This window comes from Phyllostomus discolor, chromosome 7, assembly GCF_004126475.2.
Source record: "Phyllostomus discolor isolate MPI-MPIP mPhyDis1 chromosome 7, mPhyDis1.pri.v3, whole genome shotgun sequence".
Classification (NCBI taxonomy): domain Eukaryota; kingdom Metazoa; phylum Chordata; class Mammalia; order Chiroptera; family Phyllostomidae; genus Phyllostomus; species Phyllostomus discolor.
In genome coordinates, this window is record NC_040909.2 from 37,762,693 (window position 1) to 37,784,632 (window position 21,940).

General features: G+C 49.4%; 1 long non-coding RNA gene across 1 annotated transcript; it reads left to right on the top strand.

Annotated features, from left to right (window-relative positions):
* The first annotated feature begins 1,238 nt into the window (after nt 1–1,238).
* LOC118501621 lies at nt 1,239–12,573 on the top strand. Its single transcript, XR_004904257.1, has 2 exons — nt 1,239–8,919; nt 9,246–12,573. It is a non-coding gene; the product is annotated as an uncharacterized LOC118501621 (long non-coding RNA).
* Nucleotides 12,574–21,940: the final 9,367 nt, after the last annotated feature.

Sequence of the window (21,940 nt, forward strand, 5' to 3'; positions counted from 1 at the left end):
TCAGCCACTAGCCAGCTAGCCCCGTACATCTGAGCGAGCCCAGCCAAGATCAGCAGAGCAGACCAGACCTTGACCTAGAGTAGCCATTCCCAGTCTAGTGAGCAATCAGTGCTTATTATTGTATGCTACTGGCAGTGGTAGGGTTGCTTGTTACACAGCATATTGTGGCAATAGGTAACTGATACAGCAACCTGACTCTGCTCCCTCAGGTATCTTTTTGTTACTGGTTTTTGCACATGTGAAAACATAACTTTGATACTGTCCTAGGTGCTGGTCAATCTTCCACTTGATGCTCTCTCAGCCATCCTCCCCTTGGTGCACATGGTCCCCTTTTATTCTTTTTAACATCCACATAATCGCCATCTCTTGGGCCATACCAGCTTATACCTAATCCTTTATTGTCGGGCATTTGGATCCTTACTGTATTTTCAGTATAATCAATGCTTCTGCATTGAGGTCCTTGTGCATCCATCTCTGAGCAGGTATAGAAGGACTTCTGGGATCCTCACCATGAACTTGATCACATATCCTTATTTCAAGGTTTGATAGATACCACTTACTTCAAAAAGTCAGACTTTCAAAACTTCCCAGCTACCCTCCAATATTGAGTCTATCAAGGAAAAAAGGCAAAAAAACCCCTTATGGTTTAGGGAAGAATGAGGGTTTCTGAATGGTTTACAGCATCTATCTATCTATCTATCTATCCATCCATCCACTCATTCATTCATCCAATAAATATTTATTGAGTATCTGCTATGTGCCTGGTGTTATTCTGAGCCCTAGGGAAAGACAAAAATCCCTGGCTTAATTAAGCTTATATTTTATGAGAATTAATAGATCACACACACAGACACACACACACACACACACACACACACAGGAAAACATTTAGGACATTAGAAGGTGATAATACTGCAGAGAAACATAGGCAGGGGAAAGGACAGAGACCATTGAGGTACAGGTAAAAGAAAGGTCTGCAATCTTTAAAAATATGGCAAGGGAAATACATTAGTTTGTTGTAGTTGCTGTAACCAAGTACCACAGACTGGGTTGTTTAAACAACAGGAATTTATTTTCCCACTGTTCTGGAGGCTAGAAGTCCAAGATCAAGGTGTTGTCAAAGTTGGCTTCTTCTGAGGCCTCTCTCCGCAGCTTGCAGATGGCCACCTTCTCCCTGTGTCCTCCCACCTGCCTTCCCCCGTGTATGTCTGTGTCCTAATCTGCTTGTATGAGGGCACCAGTCATACTGGATTAGGACCACCCTAGAGACCTCATTTTAAATTAATCACCTCTGTAAAGTTTCTATCTTTAGTTATAGTCACATTCTGGGATCCCAGGGATTAGGACTTCACCACAAATTTTTGTTTTGGGGGAACATAATTCATCCCATAACAGGGAAATATCAGTGAGCTTGAAGGTGAGGCCCATGGATACCTTTAGAAGCATTTCAGACATAAGCAAAGATTACGGGGTAAGAGCATGCCTGGTGGGTTTGAGAAACAGCAAGGAGATCAGAGCAGAGTGAAGTGAGTGAGGTGGAGACAGTCGAAGGTAGGGTCCAGGAGGTCCCAGGCAGCGATTGTGCCTGACCTCGTGGAGGCAGGCGGGAGCCACAGAAGGGCTCTGAGCAGAGGAGGGGTGTGCCCCACACCATGCTTTAACAGAGCCCCTCTGGCTGCCGTTGGGAGGGGGAACTGAATGGGGAGTGCTGTTGTGATGAGCACTGCTCGTGTGTGTTTTCAGTTCTGCAGCAAAACACTGCTCTTCGCCAGCCCCATGAGAGCCAGGCATGGCACAGGACTGCTTTGGTTGATGGAGCGGGAGCAGAGTGCTGTCATGGCTTCCGGGGAATGCTTACAAGCATACTCCAGGCCATGCTCTCTCTTTCCTCTGCCATGGTGACTGTCAGTGTGGCAGAGTCAAGTCCTAGACTGGCTGCTCCCAAAACCTGGGTCCTGGATCATAGTCAGAGGGACATGTAGCAGGAAAAAGAAACAAACCCGTGTGGTGTACCGCTGGGATGTGAGGATTGTGTGTTACCGCAGCACACCCTAGCCTGCCCTTACTAGCAGAGAAAGGAGACACACTGGGGTTACAGTGATGGAGACACTGATTTATCCATGTGGGCGGTGATGGGGCTCCGGGCGCGGTGCTTGTAGTGGGAATGGTAAAGACATGATTGGTCTCTGCACATACTTTGAAGGTGGAGCCAATAGGATTTGCTACAGATTGAACGTGGATGAGTCCAAGATCTGTGTCCTGAGCAGCGGGGAAAAATGGAGGAGCTGTCAGCTACAGTAGCACCACCAAGGAGAGCCAGACTTGGAGAGGGCAGCAGGCCCTGCAGAGCTGGAGAGGTCCATTTAACTCAGTCCCTGGGGAGGTACTGAGGGGGCGGAAGGTTATGTGCTGAAACCACAAGCTGCCAGAGCCGACAGGGCACACCCCTGCTTTGTCTGTGGGGGCCTGGGATTCCTTCCCACCTCTGAACACCAGGCTTCTAAGGAACAGGAGTTGGTGTAAGCCACTGGAAAATCTTGGGTTTACGTGAGAGAAAATGAACTCAAACTGCTTTCCGCTGTAAAAAAAAAAGAATGTATTGGGTCCTGTAACTGGGGGGGAAAAATCCAAGGATAGTTTGGATTTCAAGTACAGCTGGCTTCAGGTGGTTAACGAAATGTCACTTGGCGTCTGGCTCTCCCTCTCTCAGTTCTTCTCTCCTAGGTAATGGCTGTGCCTAAAGATCTCCCCTGAGAAGGCAAACCTAGCACCTGCAGCTTTGGGAACATCCCACCTTTGTGCAACCCACAGGGAAATTACTGGCCCTCTCCCTGAGAGCTCACCCAGGGCCTCTGCCAGTGCCTATAACACCTGGGTGCAAACTAGAAAAAAAAATAGGTAGATGCAATTCTACACCAGGCAAGGGGCTTGAGCAGAATAAAACCTGGACTCTGTCTCCCACGCACCTCACTTTAGTGCACTTGACCAATGCACAACATGGATAAGTCTTTGTAGTGTCTCTAGACCCAGAAAATGACCTGGGGAGGCTCTCATTGGCCAGGCTTAGGTCAAATGCCCATCCCTGAACCAATCAATGTGACTTAGAGGAGTGGTATATTGACTGGATAGACCTGAGTCTCAGGACCCCTTGAAACTGGGAGTGAAGTTTGTCATTAAATCACAGTGGTCCAAAAGAGGGACTGATTCCTGGGAGGAAAATGGGGGTGCTGCAAATGAGCAGAAGTCAGAAAATGGGGTACAAGGTGCTGGGAGGTCCAATGGAGCAGAACCAATGGAAGTCCCCTAGTCTTTGAGATGGGGCCGGAGTTCTGGGCAGAGTTGTTGCAGCAGCTCTGCCTTCCCGAGGAGTGGGGTGGCAAAGGAGCAGGAAAAGCTCAGAGAATGTTTGTTGACTGAAGCAGAGAGAGTCAGCGCTTGCAGGAGCTGCCTGGAGCCCAGGCAAGCAATCTATGACTCCCGCACCTGAGCCCCCTAGTTCCCTACCTCAATCCTCACCCTATCTCTTCCCACTACTGACTCTGGTTTCCTGTATAATTGCTTTTTTCTGGCCGGATTCAGTGGGTCCCTCCTTCCAGCATCCCAGGCCCTCGCTTCCCATATGCCCACACCCCACCTCTGCCCAGCCTTAGCCACATGTAGGTGGTTGAGCTGGGAGAAAAGCAGACAGAGGGAGAGCCTGTCTCCTAGGTCCTGAGAGCTGTGCTGGGTCAGGGCCCCCAGAATAGGTCCACAGGGACCAGAAGGCCATGGGGAAGGGTGGCTCTGGGACAGGAGGGCCTTTTTCCCTGTCACGGCTGTTCCAAGTGGGCTGGCTGCCTGGGAGGGAATGTGGGGGTGTGGAAAGGTGCTGTAGATATGATCTGGAGAAGTCAGAGCTTGATCTTTCTGCTGTGCATCACCTAGGGCTCATTGGGTCTCTGGGAGGCTTGGGAATCTGCATTTAAGCCAGTGCCTCAGGGAATTCCCATGGGAAACAGTGGCCCTTGAGCATCTGAATGTTTGCCCAACTCAGGTTCCTGGCACAGGAAACTGTGCCCCAAACAAGGTTCAGTCAAAGTTACCCAAGAGCTCTTGGCCCTCCCCTTAAGGTGGGGCTCCCGGAGTTACTTACACTGGGAAAGGAAGGTGGGTCTGCTCACCTGCCCCGGGCCCCTGTGCCTGGCCTGGCTGTGCCGTGCCTGGCTGTGCTCTGCGCTGCTGTCTGCCGTCAAGGCACTGGGCTTTGTGCTCAGGCAGCTGTTGGCAGCCAGATGTGAACACTGGGTCTCAGAGGGCTGATGTCATTTGCCCAGGGCCTCACAGCTACTCAGTGGTGAAGCCAGGATTTGAACCCACATCTGCCAACCTCAAAGCCTCTGTGGCTGCAACCAAAGGAAACATGTGGCATTCGTTAGGCTCTCATCTGGCCCATAGTGGCTTGTTTTTGTGTCCTTTTATAACAAACAATGAAAAAAAACCCCAATCACTGACATTTATGGAGTGTCAGTTGCTGAGAGCCAGGCCCTTCCATGGTGACATCATGTAATCCCCTCAATTGCCCTCAAAGGCCTGACCATTTTCATCCCTGTTTGTGGAGGAAACTAGACAAAGTGAGAGGGTAGACCTTTGTTTTCTTTTCTTTGCCAGCTGATCATTCTTCTCCCCTTTTTATGGAACGACACCCCAATTTCCCTTTGGGGAACCTCCCCCCTCAGTGTTGTCAGTCTGGCCAAGACTCCTCTGACTAAGGCGTAGGCACAGGACCGAGGCTTGGGCGCTCTCTCCCGGGACTCTGATGTTTGAGTCCTGAGGCACATCTTCAGCTTGAAGACTCTGCCTGCTGGACTTGCTCCAGGCCCCTCCTCTGAGTACTGCTGATTCTGAGACTCTAAGAGTGACCGCCCATCCTTCCAATAAATAAGGCCCCATGTCTTTGGGTGCAGTTAGCTGAGCCCACTTCTGTTGCCAGCAAGCTAGAGTTCTAGCCATCCAAGGGAGTTCCTAAAATTCACACAGAGGCTGTGGAACTCAAACCCAGACGGCCTGATGCCAGAGTCCAGCTTAGCCGCTGCCTGGGGCCTGTGGACATTACCCAAAGTGGTTGTAAAATTTGCATTCTCTCCCATGATACAGCCGCACTGTCTTTGTAAACAGGTAATATCTTAAACTACTCAAAAGTTGATTTTCATTGTCCTCAATCTTTGGGGCTTCGCCAGCTCCATAGACCAGACCCTGGTACCCCAAGGGGTGTATATACACCCAGTTTGAGAAAGGTATTTGGCTCCTTGCCACAACCCCAGGCCTCTGCTCAGAAATCCCCTCCCCACACCCCGCTCACTGCTCTGGGGTTGCTGGCAGGGCCTGGGCCCTGGTCCCCTCTTCAGGGACTGGGTAGATGGGGGTCTAGCATGACAGTGCTTTTTAGGACCCAGTAGATCGACTTGCCTAAGTCCTCCCCAGCTTTGGGTGTTTTCACCCAACCCTACATTTCTGTCACATCCACATTCTTCCTGTGCGATCATTTCCTTAACATTTTGTGTTAAATTGCCACATGCCCATTCTTTTCTTGAAAAGACTTCATTCATACCACTGCCGGAAAGGGCACTGTGCATAAATAGAATACAGCAATGCCCAGAAAACCACATACGTCACAGTCCAACCAGACATTGCCATCTGCCCTGAGCATCAGGTCAGCCGGGTCTCTGCCAGGGAGTTCCACGGGGGCTAATTAGGTGTTGAAGATACCTGGCCCCATGCTGATCACTTCCTCTGTGAGCATGTTAATGTTATTTCAGGCCAGGTTGTGTGCACGTGCTTCACATTTTGGGAAACACTGGTCCTCACTGTACAGTTGAAAACAGAGAGGGAAAGGGTCTTGCCCACAGCCACACAGCACACCAAGGAAGAGAGACTGGAACAAAGGTTATCCCACCCACATTCCAGCTCTCTCTGCAGCACTTAAAGCACTTCAGATGCTCCCAGGCAACTCCTGATCATCTGGAACCACATTTTTAATCCCCAGCAGCCACTCCCCCTCCATCTGTTAGGTCTGGGCCCTCCTCCTCACCCCCCACTGCACCCGAAGTGCCAGTTGGTGTGGGCTGTGCAAATGCAAACTCATTTAAATGTCAGCTGGAGCAACACCCAGCTAGAAAGGCAAACAGGTGACAAAAATAGATGTGACAATCACAGTATCCTAGACTGTCAGCAGGCGCTTCCAGTCCCTCTTAACCGTTCCTGGGGGTAAGCAGCCCTGGAAGAATCAAAATAACTGTAGACTTCTGCCCAAGGAAAACTCACACACGCAAATAATTTTGCATGTCATTTTGGAGGGGCCACAGAGCCATCCCACCTCAACATCTCCAGTTTTTTAAACCCGTCTCCTGGACTGGGGTCCTGAGAAAGAGTTTGTTTGCAGAAAGCAACTTGATGCTAAGAATTTGCAAACAACTGGTCTTGGTGCTTTTCCCCAGCAGCTTTGAGGTAACGAGCGCTGAAGAACAGCACAAGTCCACCCCAGAAGCGGTGGTGCAAGGTCCACCATTCACAAACAGAAACCTCACCCCTGGCTTATCTCTTTGGGATGGTGAGCCTTGGGGTTTATCTGAAAGGCGGGGGCACTTCTGACGAGTCAGTAAACCTCTTTAACCACTTTAAAGTGGATCCAAGGTGAAGTGTGGGCAGGGGAGGCGACACCCAGTCTCCAGGCCTCCACAGCCGCGGCCCCTACCCGCTGCCGGCACAGTCCCAGGACACCATCTGCACAGAACACAAAAGCAGCCACACCCTCTGGCTTATGCAACCCCAAAGGCCTGGCCAAGGTCCTGAGTGGCCTTAATGTGTGTGCCTTGCCCTTGCCATCTCCTTTCCTCTGGCTTCATACAAGGAGAGTGGATCCCGGGGATCAGGACCAGCCCATACCTGCTCTCCTTCTTGTTCTAGGACCTTGTAAGCATAAGGTCTTGGCACGACCCCATCTGAAATCTCTGTTCTCAGGGTGGCCCTGTTCTGTAGCCAGGATTTGGGGATAGGTGTCCCAACCTGAAAGGAAGTGGTAGGGATAGAAGCTGAATGATAGGACTGGAGAGAGAGGCCCCTGGGACAGGAAGGATGGATGATGGATGAGCAGGGAATGAGAAATTGTTGAAAAGTAGCCTGCAGGGAGAGGAACAGAAGGACTGCTGGAGTCTGGCTGTGGGACTAGCAATGTGAAGGTGCCGATAGAGGGTGTCACGGGGCTGGGAAGGAGCAGTGTCCCCCTGCCATGAAAGACAATTAGAAAGTTCAAGGCTCAGAGAGCTGACTCGGTGCAGGTGGGGCTGAGAAGCCAGCTCCTGTGTTCAGCTGGGCTGAGAGGCAGGCACGTGGTGCCTGCTGAGTCCCTGCCACAGCCACCTTGCCTGCCAGGGTTTTCTGCACTGCATGTGCTGTAAAATGCGTCCCAAGCACAGCACCTGAGGGGGACAAATGGTCCCTACTCAGTTGTCCCAGTTTCCTCATCCATGCAGTGGGGCAGTCACTTCCAGGGTTGCTGGGAGTCAGAGATGGGTCGGGGGTGTGGAGGGTCTGTCCAGGGTCAGGGAGTGGCACACAGGCTTTCTCCCTGGGACATCCTGCAGACCCAGTAGATAACCTCATGGAGGTTACACTCAGATGCCTGTGGCATTTGAAAATGAGGGTGCAGTGTGGGCTGGTGGTTGCACATTCAGTCCCCAGGCATCCCTTTCATCACTGAGAGGCAGAACAGCATAGGGGCCGTGAGCACAGACTTCGGAGCCATGTCTGGATCCAAACCTTGGTTCTGCCACTTACCAACTGTGAACCTCTGGATCTCAATTTCCTCATCTACGAAGGGCGTAATAAGTGACAAGATATACCATTAGCAAATAGCATACCTGCTGTTTTCTTATCCTGCATCAGTGGCAGACATTGCTAATCAATCAAGATATCTGCTTTCTTCTTTGGCCCCATGGAAAACAGTGTGAATTGATCAAGATATTCTTTCTCTCTGAGCCTCAGAAGCTTTCTGTGTGTCTAGAGCTCCAGGCAGCCATTCCCAATAGATAATATTTGGCATTTGAGAGGAAATCATTTTGCCATCTTTGTTATGGTGCCTACAGAGCACAACACCTGGCACAAAACTGATTGTGTATAAATGTCAGTTACCATTCAGTCTCTGCGCAGCGCAGGAATCCTTATCCATTATCCCCCACTTCTGCTGACTCACCTCCAGTGACAGGGAGCTCACTACTTCCTCAAGCTGGCCATTCTGCTGCTGCACAGTTTTGATGATTAGGAAGTTCTCAAATCTCCCTCCCTGTATTTCCCTTATCCCTCAGTCTATAATTCTATGCAAAGTACTCCCTTCTCTCCTGGGTTAGCTGCCATTACGGACTGAAGTGATTTATTTTTAGGTGATAAATTTGAACCACTCGATGGGTAAAACCTTCTCTCAGCTTGCATGTATTTGATCCCAGACTAGCTAAGCAGCTTCGGCATTTGATGGACATGTTGGGGGGAGTATGTGAGCATGGATGTGTACACACGGATGTGGGATGTGTCTGTGCTAGAATGTGTGGGCAAGGGACAGAGAGGAGAGAGAGAGTAAGAGTGTATTCTAAAGGCTTATAATACACCAGGCAATGTCACTCCTTATGTAAGCCTAATAGCATCTCTGAGGATTGGGGCTGCATTCAGGGCCCCGTCATTAGCTGATTAAGGCTGATTATTTCAAGGGGAGGGACAGTAGAGAGGGACATAAAGTTACATAACCCTCCATTTGTTTGGATTTAATCCACACTTCTAAATTTAGGAGCTGGAAGACTGCAAAGATGAGCCCCTGGCATTTGGAGGTGGCACTGGCCACACGGGGATCGTGGGGCTGCTGAGCGCCGGAGCCCCATGGTGCCCACAGTGGAGGTGAGGGTTCTCACAGGGGCCTCCTCTCACGGTGCCAGGGGGACTTATGCAGGCAGCCAGTGCTGCCCAGCACAGTTCACACCCCAGAGCAGGTGACTATGCAATGGTGGTGGGGACAGTGGTGGCACTGAGTGTGGACAGCACAGTGACGATGAGGTGAACTGGAACCTGGTGTCCTGATGGGCTGGGCAGTTCTAGGAAAACCTGGGCAGCCGTGGTTACCCCTGGGGCACAGCGTGTGTCTGTGTGTGGTCTGGTGTGGCCACTTCCAAATGGATCTCCATTCTGCCGGGACCCTGCTTTCTTCTTCTACCTGTTGGATGCAGGGGCATGGAAGATCACCACAGACATCCAGGTTGTGCGCTGTCCAAGGCCACCATAGCAAGGTGGCCAAGGGAGCACCTCACAGCGAGGGTAGCACAGATTCGCATGTGTGAGGATCATTTTTTCAAGATGGCCTCATAGGAGGCTCTAACAGAATTGTTATTACAACACTTTTCTGGAAGCTGGAAGTCAAGTGTCTTGAGCAAAGGACATCTTTTCCTGATTTTCCCAAAGAGGCTTTACAGGCCAGCATCACCTTCCTCCAGTTTCCACAGGTGCCAGCTGCACCCAGCGCTGAGTGTCAGTCACAGTGGTCCTGTTCAGGGAGGAGCTGCTGAAAACTGAGGATAAAGAGCAGCTCCCGAGCTGTGACTAGTCTACGCAAGGTCTCAGAAACATTTCCCAGGCCACTGCAGGGAGGTGGTAACACTCGGTAATAGCACATGCGATAAAGTGCAGATAAAAAGCACTTCATTAACTGTAAAGAATCCACACCCATTTTAGGAAGTGCTATGAAGTTGTGTCACAGGAGAACAGGAGCCAGATTTGGCCTCCACCACTTTCTAGCTCTGCAACCTGGGATGAATCACTTCACCTTTCCGGGCTTCCGCTGATCAGCTGTTGCATGGAAAGCAGGTGGCCTGCTGCCATGCAAGAATCAAACGGGAAGATGGCTGCGAAAGGCCCTGCCCCGGAGCCTGGCTCAGGCTGGAGCGGGTGCTCTATAAATGCTTGGTTTCTCTCCCAACACTACTTTAACAAGTGTCCAGGCCACTGGAACACTAGAATGTGGGAATTTCTTTGAAATCCTATGTACTTAGGAAAAAAATTCATGTCCAATATCCTGGCTAAAAATACCCTTTATGTCTGAGTCCTTGCCCACCAGTCTGAGCCTGTCTCCTACCACACTCCCCAAGCTCACTCCAATCCTTGCTGTTCCTGAACAACGGGCCAGGCCTGTGGCCACCGCGGGACCATTGCCCTTGCTGTTCCTCTCCCTGGAATGGGCTCCCCTCACCTTTCTATGCCTGGCTCCTTCTCACTGGTCAGGTCTCAGCACAAATGTCACTTCCTCATTGTAGTCTCTGGCACTTCATACCACCTCACCCTGTCTTAATTTTCTACATTGTCCTTCATTGCTTTCTTGTGTTTTATCTCTTTGCTCACTTGTGTACTTCCTATCTTCACCACCAAACCTAAGCTGCACGAGAGCAGAGATTTTTTGTCTTGCTCACCACTGTACCCCAAAGCCCAGGTGTCTAATAAATGTTTGTTGATGAATGAACAATGTTCATTAGGAGAATGAATGGCAAGGTCATCTCCTTCCAAGCTCACCAAGTCCCTCTGTCTACCTCTCCCTGCCTTGTTCCTTGCTCCTTCTTCCTGCCTGTTCCTGGGATGACTTCTCTTTTTGTCCGCATTTCTCTCTTTTATTAAATGACTTCCTAGCCTCTTTCTGGATTCTCTTGCTGGAGTGGAGAGCTTAAAACATCTTGCTCTTTCTGCTTGCAAGGTTAGTGGGATTTTCTCATCTTTCAGAATCTGCTTGTCATCTTGGGTCTTCTCCCCTTTGATGAGGGTGAGGGGAGAGGGCACAGGGAGCCAATGTGGGAGACACTGGCGGGCGAGAGGAGGTGCAGGGAGTGAAGAGCCCGCTGCCTCCAGAGGGGCTGAAGTCCTCATCCCTGAGGCCCCGAGTGGAGGCTGAGTAACTACTTCTTCTAGATGTTCCCAGCTCCACCCTCTGGGAAGATCCTCAGTCCCAGATGCTGCTACAGACAAGTTTACTTCTCTTTTTATAACCAGGCTTTTACAAATCTGCTATGCAACTGCTTCAGTGAATTGGTTTGGCTTATGCCAACTGTTAAGTGGGCTAAAGAATTTGAATGGCATTAACTTTACCGTTTACAAGTCTCTTGCAAGTCATGCAAGTCAGCAAATGTTTAATAAGTACCTACTATGTATCAGAAATGGTTCTAAGTTCTTTTCATATAATAATTTATTCACCAGGCAGGCAGTACTATTATCATTACCCCATTTTACAGATAAGGAAGCTGTGACCCAGAGTTAAATTTTCTGCAGATCTCAGTGTCTTAGCTGATTTGGGCTACTGTAACAAAATACCATGCACTGAGTGGCTTATAAATAACTGGAACTTATTGCTCTCAGTTCTGGAGGCTGAAGTTCAAGATCAGGATACTGACATGGTCATGTGAAGGTCATGTGAAGAGACTAGGGAGCTCTCTGGAGCGTCTTTTATAAGAGCACTTATCCTATTCATGACCTAATCACCTCCCAAAGGTCCTACCTCCTAATAACCATCATTTTTGGGGACGAGGATTCAACATATGAATTCGGGCGGGATGGTGGGGGACACACACATTCAGACCATAGCACTCAGAAAACAAGGTCTTAGGATTTCTTCTGTGCACAGCCTCCTTCCTTATAGCCAGGTGGAGCCCAGCCTGTCCATCTGTCATGTGTGCAAAATTCTCAAAAGCAATATATTTGACCCGCAAGCAACTAAGAGGATCCAGTTTAGGGGAAGTTAAGTTGTGGACACATTCAGTTTCAGTTTACTGATATAAATGCATGTGGTTCTAAGTCAGCCACCTTGGTGTAGAAGACGGCTTCCCTATAGCTCACTGGGCCCACTCACCGGACTGTGATTCAGAGATGCTGCTTCAGAGTTCGTCTCACTGTATGAGTGCACTTTATGTCACCCAGCACAGAAAGTGTGCAGATTGCAAAGGAACATGAGGCCTGAAACGTAAGGAGCCAGAAGCTATTTTGCAGAAAGTTCTTCCTGCCTATCGGACACATGAAATTGTAAATGGGGGATTTGCTTCTTGTCACTGTCATCTACCCCTAGTCCAAACCGAGTTCTGTTCAGTGGGAGTAGACTGAATCATGCAGAATACACCATAAAAATACAACACATTTTCTTTCTTTTGGGGGGAAGATCATGTAAAACACAAGATCAGATTTCTATGTTTGTAGGGCACAAACTTATACCTGTACTAAAAACAACAAAAGTCTCCACAAGATCATATAGGAAAACTCAACAATGGTGCTGAAATGTGTGTGTTTATATAAAACATTTCCAAGTACATCTTGTGAAACTGAAACCTTCCTGAACAATCTGTAGTAGTAAAAGCTTTATTCAACAGGCCATGCTAAAGGGAAAACAATTGTCTTTCAATTACCTATAAACAAAATGAGAGAATCGTCATCATACAAAGGTGATCAGTGAAGTGTTGGAGGAAGGGATTATAAAGGAATGTCAGACAGTTGATTAATAAAAAAAAATACTGTGTTGTTTTTCTGCTTTATGTTGTTTGTGGCATTTGTCAGCTTTCTGAAGTTCTAATTTTCTATGACCCCTTTTCTCATTCTAAATCTTACCTTTTGGACCTAATTTTCTATTCTTTTCCTTAAGGGATCCCAAAATTGTACAGGGGTGTCCAACCTGCATTCCGCCGGCCACATGCAGCCCAGGATGGCTGGGAATGTGGCCCCACACAAAATCGTAAATTTACTTAAAACGTTATGAGATTTTTTTTGTGATTATGTGTCGCAGTGTATTTAATGTGTGGTTCAAGACAATTCTTCTTCCAGTGTGGCACAGAGATGCCAAAAGGTTGGACACCCCTGCTACAGGCTTTGGGCTCCACCTTTATAAATGTCTCTATGGCAGCTACCAGGATAGGGTGGCTCCCTCATGCAAATCCAAATTCATACGATCCTCGTGTTCTTTTTTTTCTGCCCTTTTAACACAAACTGTGCCTTACGGTCGTCACACTGGCAGCTGCAGATGTGCCAGCTGTGTAGCAAGATAAGGGGGGGGGGGCGGTGAGGATGTGGCTGGACACCCAGGGAGCAGCAGAGGTGTGAGACTTTGAAGCTCAGAGGGCGAGAGGAGAAGCAGCTGGATTTGGGCTCCGTGTCAGAGAGAGAGCCAGCAGGAGCTGCTGACGACGCGGCGGGGAGCAAAGGAAAGGAGGACTTCGAGGACGATTGCAGCTGCCATTCTGGTCTTCCTTCGGCGCCTGCGACTTGGGGAGCCAGAGTTCTGGGAAGGCTGCTGTGGGCGGAAGCCGGACAGGCCTCCCTCCAGCAGGCAGGACGGTATTAGCAGCATCGGTGCCCCGCACGGCCGACGCCCCGGAAGCCCCCGAGGCCGAGCGCCAGCGGCCTGCCGCAGCCTGCCCGGTCTTCCGCGCGCAGGCGGCCTGCCGCAGCCCGACACGTGCGGCTCTTCCCGTGGGCGCCCCACGTGCAGCCCCGCGTGCGCCGCCGCAGCCTCTGCCGCCCTGGCCTGGGGCCCGCTGCTGGGGCTGCTGCCAGCTCCGAAGAGGAGCGGACGCTTGCAGATAGGGTCGGGGCGAGGTGGGGGGGCGGTGTGAACCTGGCTGGAGGAGTAGGGAGCGGGGTCCCGGTCCCCCCTCTGCCCCCCAGCCCGCTCTGTGACCTGTGCCAATGACTTCGCTTCCCCGAATCTCCCCTTCCCGTTGAGGCGTGTGAATGTGTCCTTCCTGGAGAAGCCTGTGCTGGCTTGTTGAGCTTTTCCAGGGCTGAGATGACAACAACAGTGATAATAAAACAGTAAAAACAACCATGACAAACATTTACTGAGGGCTCACCCTGTGCCAGAAACTCTTACTCATATAATCCCCCAGCAACCTCATGATGTCAACCCTTTTATGGCCCCCGTTTTACAAATGAGGGAATTAAAGCAGAGGGAGATGCTCATATGACGGTTGTAATTACTGCTAATCACCATAAAATAATGACTACCATCAACCATGGTGAGACTGGTGGGGCTGTGGCTTAAGGAGGGCTTCCTGCATGCAAGCAGCTGGCACACAGGATCATTCTAAATCCTGCATCTCTGTGGGGAGGGTTTTTATATCATCCCCATTTTGCAGGTGAAGACTGAGTCTTGGAAATAAAGTCACTTGCCCATAAAGACAGGTGGTCAGGGGGCAGAGTCAGGACTCAAACCCATGGCTACCTGAACAAACTCTCAGCCACGATCTCGACCAGCCACTCCTGAGGGGGTCTTTTGCCTGCAACCCCCCATTTCCTCCCCTTGACCCTGTCCCTACGTTCGGTAGGGTGGTAATAGTCTGCCCACAGGGTCCTCACTCCTGCTTCACTGATTCATCGGGCAGTGTCTGCTGCACCCCAGGGCACTCTGCTGGGCCCAGTAGAAGCTGGACGGAAAGCTGGCCTTGGCACTCACTTACCATACACTAGCCTGAGCCTGCTTCCTGCCCCTGGGCTCAGGTGAAGGAGCCCAGAAAAGCCACTTCTGGTACATTTTCTCCTCTTGTGGATTTTGGGCTGGCCAGCTTTCCAGAAGACACCTGTCTTTCTCTCCTGCCAGGTGTCTGGTGATCTTGCCATCTCCCCTGGATCCACTGGCCCTGCCCCTGGTGAACTCTGGAGGCCTGGACTGAAAGGCTCCCAGGGAGGCCTGGTGCACTTCTGAGGGATTGTCACCTTGCCCGCTGGTCCAGAAGTCTCCCAGTCTTGGCCTCAGTGCCTCCCCAAACCCTTGCTTCGTTCCCCTGCCCTGCAGACCCTGACCTTGAGAACCTCTGGGGCTTGTCAGAAACCTGGATCATCAGAATCTGATGGGGTAGATAGGGTGGGGGCCGGGAAAGGTCACACTCAACCGAGAGGCTGAGGCTGCTGTGTGCCACCGGGAAGGAGGCGGGTGTGGGCCTCCTGGCTTCCCCACTCCTGAAGAGGGCTGCGAGGCCCTGGAGTGTAGCCCAGCCTCGTGTGCCTGATGTCACCTACGTGGTTTTCTCTCACACACCGAGCTGGGCTGCTGGGACTTGAATTGAAGATCAACCTCAGCTGAAGCCCTCAGCGACTGCTGGCCTAGGGATTTACTGGCTGGAGTCCTCTGCATGTGGATGTCTTCCTCCCACCACACTGCCCCCCAAACACCCATGGCCTTGACCTTAGAGACCTTTTTCCTTGCTGAGGGTATAAGGTGGTGGTGCCTTCTTCACATGTGAGGGGATGTGCCACGAATCCCTGAATGTGGACGAGGCCGTGTGGTTGATGAGAGAGCCTGGGCCAGCCAAGAAAGGTACCTGAATATTTACCTACACCAGCCCTGTCCCGGGCACACAGCTGGCCAGGGGCAGAAACACCTGGAACCCAAACTCAGGCCTTTGCCTGCTGCCGCAGTGCTCTCCCTGCACTGTCTGTCCCACACAGGGAAACATCTCTCAGGCCTTGGAGGCTCCCTCCTGTATACTGTACATATGTGTCCTCTGTGGGTTTCCCTTGTTCTTTGGGGTTTTTTTCTTTCTTTTTTTTATAGCAGTATTAGGTTGATAGTGAAATTGAGAGGAAGGGTCGGAAATATCACACACATTCCCCGCCCTCACACATGTGTGGCCTCTCCCGCCAGTGCCGTGTACTTGTCACTTTACAGTCTCATACAAAGTAGTTTTACTGCCCTAAAAATCCCCTCTGCTCCACCTATTTTTTAAAAATTTATTTTATCATTGTTCAAGTATAGTTTTCTGTCTGTTACTCCCATCCCAGCCCACCCACCCATCCCTCCCCACCTCCCTCCCATTTCCACCCCCCCTAGTTTTTGTCCATGTATCCTTTATACTTGTTCCTGTAAACCCTTCCCATTCTCCCCTGACATTCCCCTGAAATTCCCTCCCCTCTCCCTTCTGGTTACGTCAGCCTGTTCTCTATTTCAGTGTCCTTGGCTATATTTTGCTTGTTTGTTTGTTTCGTTGTTTAGGTTCCTGTTAAAGGTGAGATCATATGGTATTTGTCTTTCACTGCCTGGCTTATTTCGCTTAGCATAATGCTTTCCAGTTCCATCCATGCTGTTGCAAAGGGTAGGAGCTCCTTCTTTCTTTCTGCTGCATAGAATTTCATTGTGTAAATGTACCATAGTTTTTTTTATCCTATTTTTTTTAAACTTTATTACATTTTGAGAATGGAGATGTTCTTTACTGGGGTTTTTGCCAATTTAAAAATCATGCATAGAAGTCCTTTGTTAAGGTCTCCTCCCATTCCTAGGATAACTGCTGCTAGGAGTGCTGGTATGCGTCTCCTTCTCTTTGTTTTATCTCTTCGTTTCATGTCTTTGTAAACACACACCACCCTGTGATTGTGGGGGTCAATCACATGAGAAGTCACGAGAGCGATAACAGGAGCTGGCATTGACTGAGTGCCTACTGTGTGCCTGAGCTTTAATTCTCACAGTGCCTCTGTGAGGTAGTTGTGATTTGTACCTCTGCCTCATAGCTGGGAAGACTGAGTCTCAGAGATCCCAGGGATAGTAAGTGTCAGAGCTGGGATTTGAGCCCAAGTCTCTCTGACTTGGCTAAGAGCTCTGCACTTGGAAAAGCAGAAAGCATGTTGGTGTGTGAGGAATTCCACCCTTGCATCACGACCCTGGGGATGGAGACTGAGCCTGCATGGGAAGGGTCTGAGGAAACAGCTCGTCTGGTGGCTGGGCCCCCAAAGGTGGAGAGAGAGGCCTTAGCAGCCTGCAGTGTGGCTCCTTCTCTTCTCAGGCATGGTTCCTGGAGGACCCAGGAACCTGGGGAAGGGAATGATTGTCCCACCTCCCAAGTCCATGTCCACAGGACATGTCGGCAGAAAGGATACACCCACTCAGAGGAATGTGTCGTGCACACTCATACACACACACCCTTGTCCTCATGACATCCAAAGCTCCCTCTGGTCTGTTATCCCAGCTGAGCCTTGCACTAGGGCCACCTCCTCTCGTTGCCTAGTCCGTGCTCTGCACAATTGCAAGGGTCACCCGCCACATGGACTGCGATGTGAATGGCACAGCCTGGAGTTGTCTAACATAGTGGCACTGGTCCCTGCTCACAGGGATCTGGGGGTGAGCCAGGGAGACTTGGCCCATTTTAGAGCTGGTGGAAACTGATGCTCAGAGACAGCCAGGGACGGAGTTCCCCACGGGTCACGGAGTGAGTCAGTGGTTGGAACAAAATCTGTGTCATCTTTTACCTCCCTCCCCCCATCATTTCCAAAAGAATTTTTACTTCCTAAAACTTTGGTTTACTTTAAAGACAAATCATATTCAAGCTTCTATCTTTTTATTCATTCATTCATTCATTTTTCAGAGCTTCAGATAATTTGTTTATGAGGCAAATTGTTTTACGGAATAGTCCTGGGCATGGATCTGCTCAAGGACAATGCCTAGGTGTCTTGCTGGCTGTGCATGCTATGCCTCCATGTTGGCTGGAAGTCTCTTTCCATTTATTTTTGAAGAGGAGCCATTTTCACACAATACAAAATCTTAAGAGTACAAAAGAGCACAAGGAGAAAGTTGCTTACCCTCCAACCCCATCCCCCAGCCAGCCACTGCTGCTGTGTTGTGTACCCTTCCAGAAATAGTGTACCCTTTACACAAAAATGGGTGCATCTGATGCTAATCACACCTCGTCACTTTCACTTCATACTCTCTGCAGTATATCCAAACACTTCAGGCTGTCTGATTCTTTGCTTTGCTGTGAATAGGATTCTATTGTGTGGAGGCTTTGGAAGTCATTGGGGTTCACTGCAGCTGCCTCTGATCTCTCACTAGAGCAAACAGCAAGCACCAGATGGACTCCCTTGCACGTGTTTCATTTCACAGTCTGGAAAAAGCACCTGGAGGGTACATTCTTTATTTTTTTTTAATTGAAATATTTCATTTTTGAAACAATACTAAAGTATCGTAAAAGCACATACAGAGTGAAGCAAAAAGTAGATTTATAGTTGTGATATAGGAAACAGTTTATTCTTGTATTATTGTGTATTAATTATTGCATTATGTTCCATATGAACAGCTGTAAACCTACTTTTGCCCCACGCTGTACAATAAAGTAAAAGAGAAGGTCCAACCTGCCATCCATATAGATTCCACTCTCTGGAAGTGATCACCATTTCATATTAAAACAAATTTTAAAGATTTTATTTATTTATTTTTAGAGAGAGGGGAAGGGAGGGAGAAAGAGAGAGAGTGAAATATCAATGTGTGGTTGCCTTTACACGCCCCCTACTGGGAACCTGACCTGCAACCCAGGCATGTACCCTGACTGGGAAATGAACCCGTGACCCTTTGTTTCTCAGGCTGGCAATCAATCTGCTGAGCCATGCCAGCCAGGGCCACTATTCTATATTATTTCACAGCTTGCTTATGTGGCTCACTATATGTGGTTGATTGCAAAAATGGCCACAACCCTTCATACCTCCCTGTTTCTGTGCCCGTCCTAATGTGATTATACAGTTTCTCCCATCAAGAGGAAGAGTCTATCTCCCTGCCCTGAATCTGGACTTGGTCATAGGCTTTGCTTTGTCAAGCAGAACGTGGCAAAAATGATGATATGCCAGTTCTGACTCTAGGCCTAAAGAGACCTTGCATGCTTCTGCTAGCTCTTTCAGAGCCTTGCTGGCCACTGCGAATAAGCTGAGCTAGCCTGCTGGAGGATGAGAGGCATGTAGAGCAGGGCGGAGTCAGCCCCGTTGTCCCAGCCAAGGCCCCAGAGAGCAAAGAGCCCAGCCAGAACCAGCAAAGCTGCCTCCCCAGTCTCGAGCTGGTCATAGGTGCATGTAGGAGCTTGGCAGAGACCAGAGAGCTGCCCATGTGAACCCAGCCCAACTGTTGACCCTCAGAATCTCAGGCTCATTAGCCAAATAAGGAGTTTTTTCAAGCCACTGAGTATGGAAGGATCTTTTATACAGCTTTGTCAAGGCCATAGGTCACTGATACAATGTATCCCTGAGATATTTCCCCAACAGACATCTGGGCCAACTGCATCCTTTCTTGTAGCTACGAAGTATTTCATTTGTGTGGTGGTACCATGATTAATTTTTTCCAGTGACTTCTTGGTGGACTTTTGGGTTGTTTCTTTGTTTTTATTCCTCTGTTCCCTCATCTATAAAATAGATCTGATAACCCTGCCTTGAAATTAATTGGTAAAAATTAGCATAGGTGAGCCCTGACCAGGTAGCTAAGTTGGTTAGAATGTTGTTCCAATACACCAAGGTTGCGGGTTCAATCTCTGGTCAGGGCACATATAAGAGGCAACCAATGAATGTATAAATAAGTGGAACAACAAATCAATCTCTCTCTCTCTCTCAAATTAAAAAAAATTAGCTTAGGTGACACTAAGCTAATGGCTTACATAATAGTGACTGACACTTAGAAAGTACCTGGCGTGTGTTTTTCACCTTCCTCTTTCCTGTGGCTCAGTTCCCACCCAGACAGGAGTGGCAAATAGGTTCATCTCAGTGCCAATTTGTCTAGTTAGCTGCTCCCTCAAGCTTGCACTGGGCGGGATCCTGAGGCCATGTCTGGGTCAGAGGGAAACAGTGCCACGATTGGCCAGTGGGCCTGCCATGTGTGTGAGGTGGGAGTGGTGAGAGAGGGATGTGTGCGTTCCGTCACACATGTCTCCATCTGAGCCGAAGTGGGTCTTGCTCCTATTCATTCAGAGGACTGAGAGGCCAAATGACCTTCAAGACCTAAGAGGAGGGCACTGGGAGGATTTGGACCCAACTTGCTGTGTGACCCTGGATGGCTGCCCCTTTCTTCCTGCACTTCAATTTCCCCATTGGTACAATGCTCAAGTTGGTGGCAGAGGTGGGACTCAATCCCAGGTCACCTGACTCCCCTACTACCCCTCCGTGCCTGGAGGCTGAACCCTCACAGGGAGATCTGGTCTGGAAGCATGGCTTGCCCATGCTGTGGGCCCGCAGGTCTCCTGAATGTCCCGTCGATTCCCACCGAGGTTTCCCCAGGATGAGATAACCTAAGCAGCCACTTGCTGGGGATGTCTTTAAAGACGAACCAGGTTGAAAATCCTCGACAGCACTGTGCCCTTCCCATTTACATCCACCCTGAGGACACAGTCCTTTGCATTGGGGGAGGTCTTAGCTTTTTGTGCTAAGGGGCTCCTCTTTTATTGTTGTTTATCTTTTCTCAGGAAATGGTCCATGGGAGAGATTTTTTTTCTGTTTTATTGATTTTATTGGGGGTGACATTGATTAACAAAATTATGTAGGTTTCAGGTGTACAGTTCTATACAACATCACCTGTTTATTGTACTGTGTGTTCGCCAGCCCCAGCTGAGTCTCCTTCCATCCTGAGGGTCTCCTACTTCACACTCTCTGCCTTGAGCAATCCTGAGCATATTTGTATTTACCTATTACTTTTTCCAGAAAATCTGCAAGTAAAATTTAATTAAAATTCAAAAAAGATTAAAAAAAGAATAGTAGAGTATATTCTATTATAGAATATAATAGTACTTAGAGTCTATGTAATAGAACATAGCAGAGCTAAAATAAATGATGTACTGCAAGACATAAGGAGGTTGAGAAAGAAGATCTCTCTTCTGCACTTGCTCACATTGACTTCCCTGCCTGCATCACATGTGCCCTGATTCAGAGCTGGGTGGGCTGACTCTTCTCCTTCCCTTGCCCTCAGCAGACATGGCTAATCAATTACAGCACTCTTCCTCACTGAGCCTAAATACAACCTCATTATCCTTCTCGATAGCCACCCTCCCTTCAGCAAAGTGAAAAACACTTTTCCATCTACAACTTAAAGTTACAGCCTTCCTGAGGATCAAATTGTCTGAAGGAGGAGGCTGAGGCTTGGTGGTAAGATTTCCAGGATTAGCTTATGGTTAGGTTAGGATCTAGGACTAGGAGAGAGAGGCAGTTTAACTCTGAAAAGTCAGCGTTTCCAGACACACACACACACACACACAGCCACACACACTCTCTCATGCACATACACAAACACCCTCACACATCCTCCCCTCCCACATAAGTGTTCTTTGGCTTCAGTATTTCTTTTAAAAAATATTTATTTATTCTTCAGTATTTCCAACAGCTTCCTTGTCCCTGTTTGAAGCTAGACAGGACCTGGCCAACACTAAACCATCACTCCAGATATGGATGGAGAATCTGAGGGACAGACTTCCCCACGCACCTTCTCGCCGGCACGCGATGCCATCTAGAAATAGTTTCCCCCTCACTGAGCTTCAGTTTTCCTCCTCTGATGAGGGAGGAAGAGAACAATCCCACTTCTTAAATTGCTGGGCACCTTAAATGAGATAATGCATGACAGGCTCTGAGCACAGTGCCTGATGCTGAGTAAGTGTTCACTTAAAAGGTGACTGCTATCATCATCGTCGTCATTGTCGTCATCATCATCATCGTGACTTCCCCCCAGGCTCAACTTCCCTTTCCTAGGGCCAGCTTCCTGGAGAAAGCAATCCCGGGAGGTGGCCGTGTGGAGAATGGTGGTGGGAGCCAAGCAGACAGCAGCTCCATGAACCTGGACTTCTCAGTTCTAACCCTTTCCCCTCCCCCACCCCATGCCAGCGTCCCCAGCAAAATCACAGCCCCTCCACCCCTCCCAGGCCTGACCGCTTCTGACCACAGTGGGGACCAAACACAAGGACCTAGGAGTCCTTGTTTACAGAGGTGAGGGAAGCAGGGCTAGTCCCTTTGGGCTTAGGGGAAGCCATGTATACCTGCTCAGTGTGTGCGCGGGAGAACATCAGTCAAATGTGTCTGTGGGGTAAATGTTGTAAGGTGGTCACCGAAGACTGCTCCTTATCACCTCCCACCTGCTCCACTCCATCTTTCATCCACTCATCATACTTGCACCAAGCACCTGACC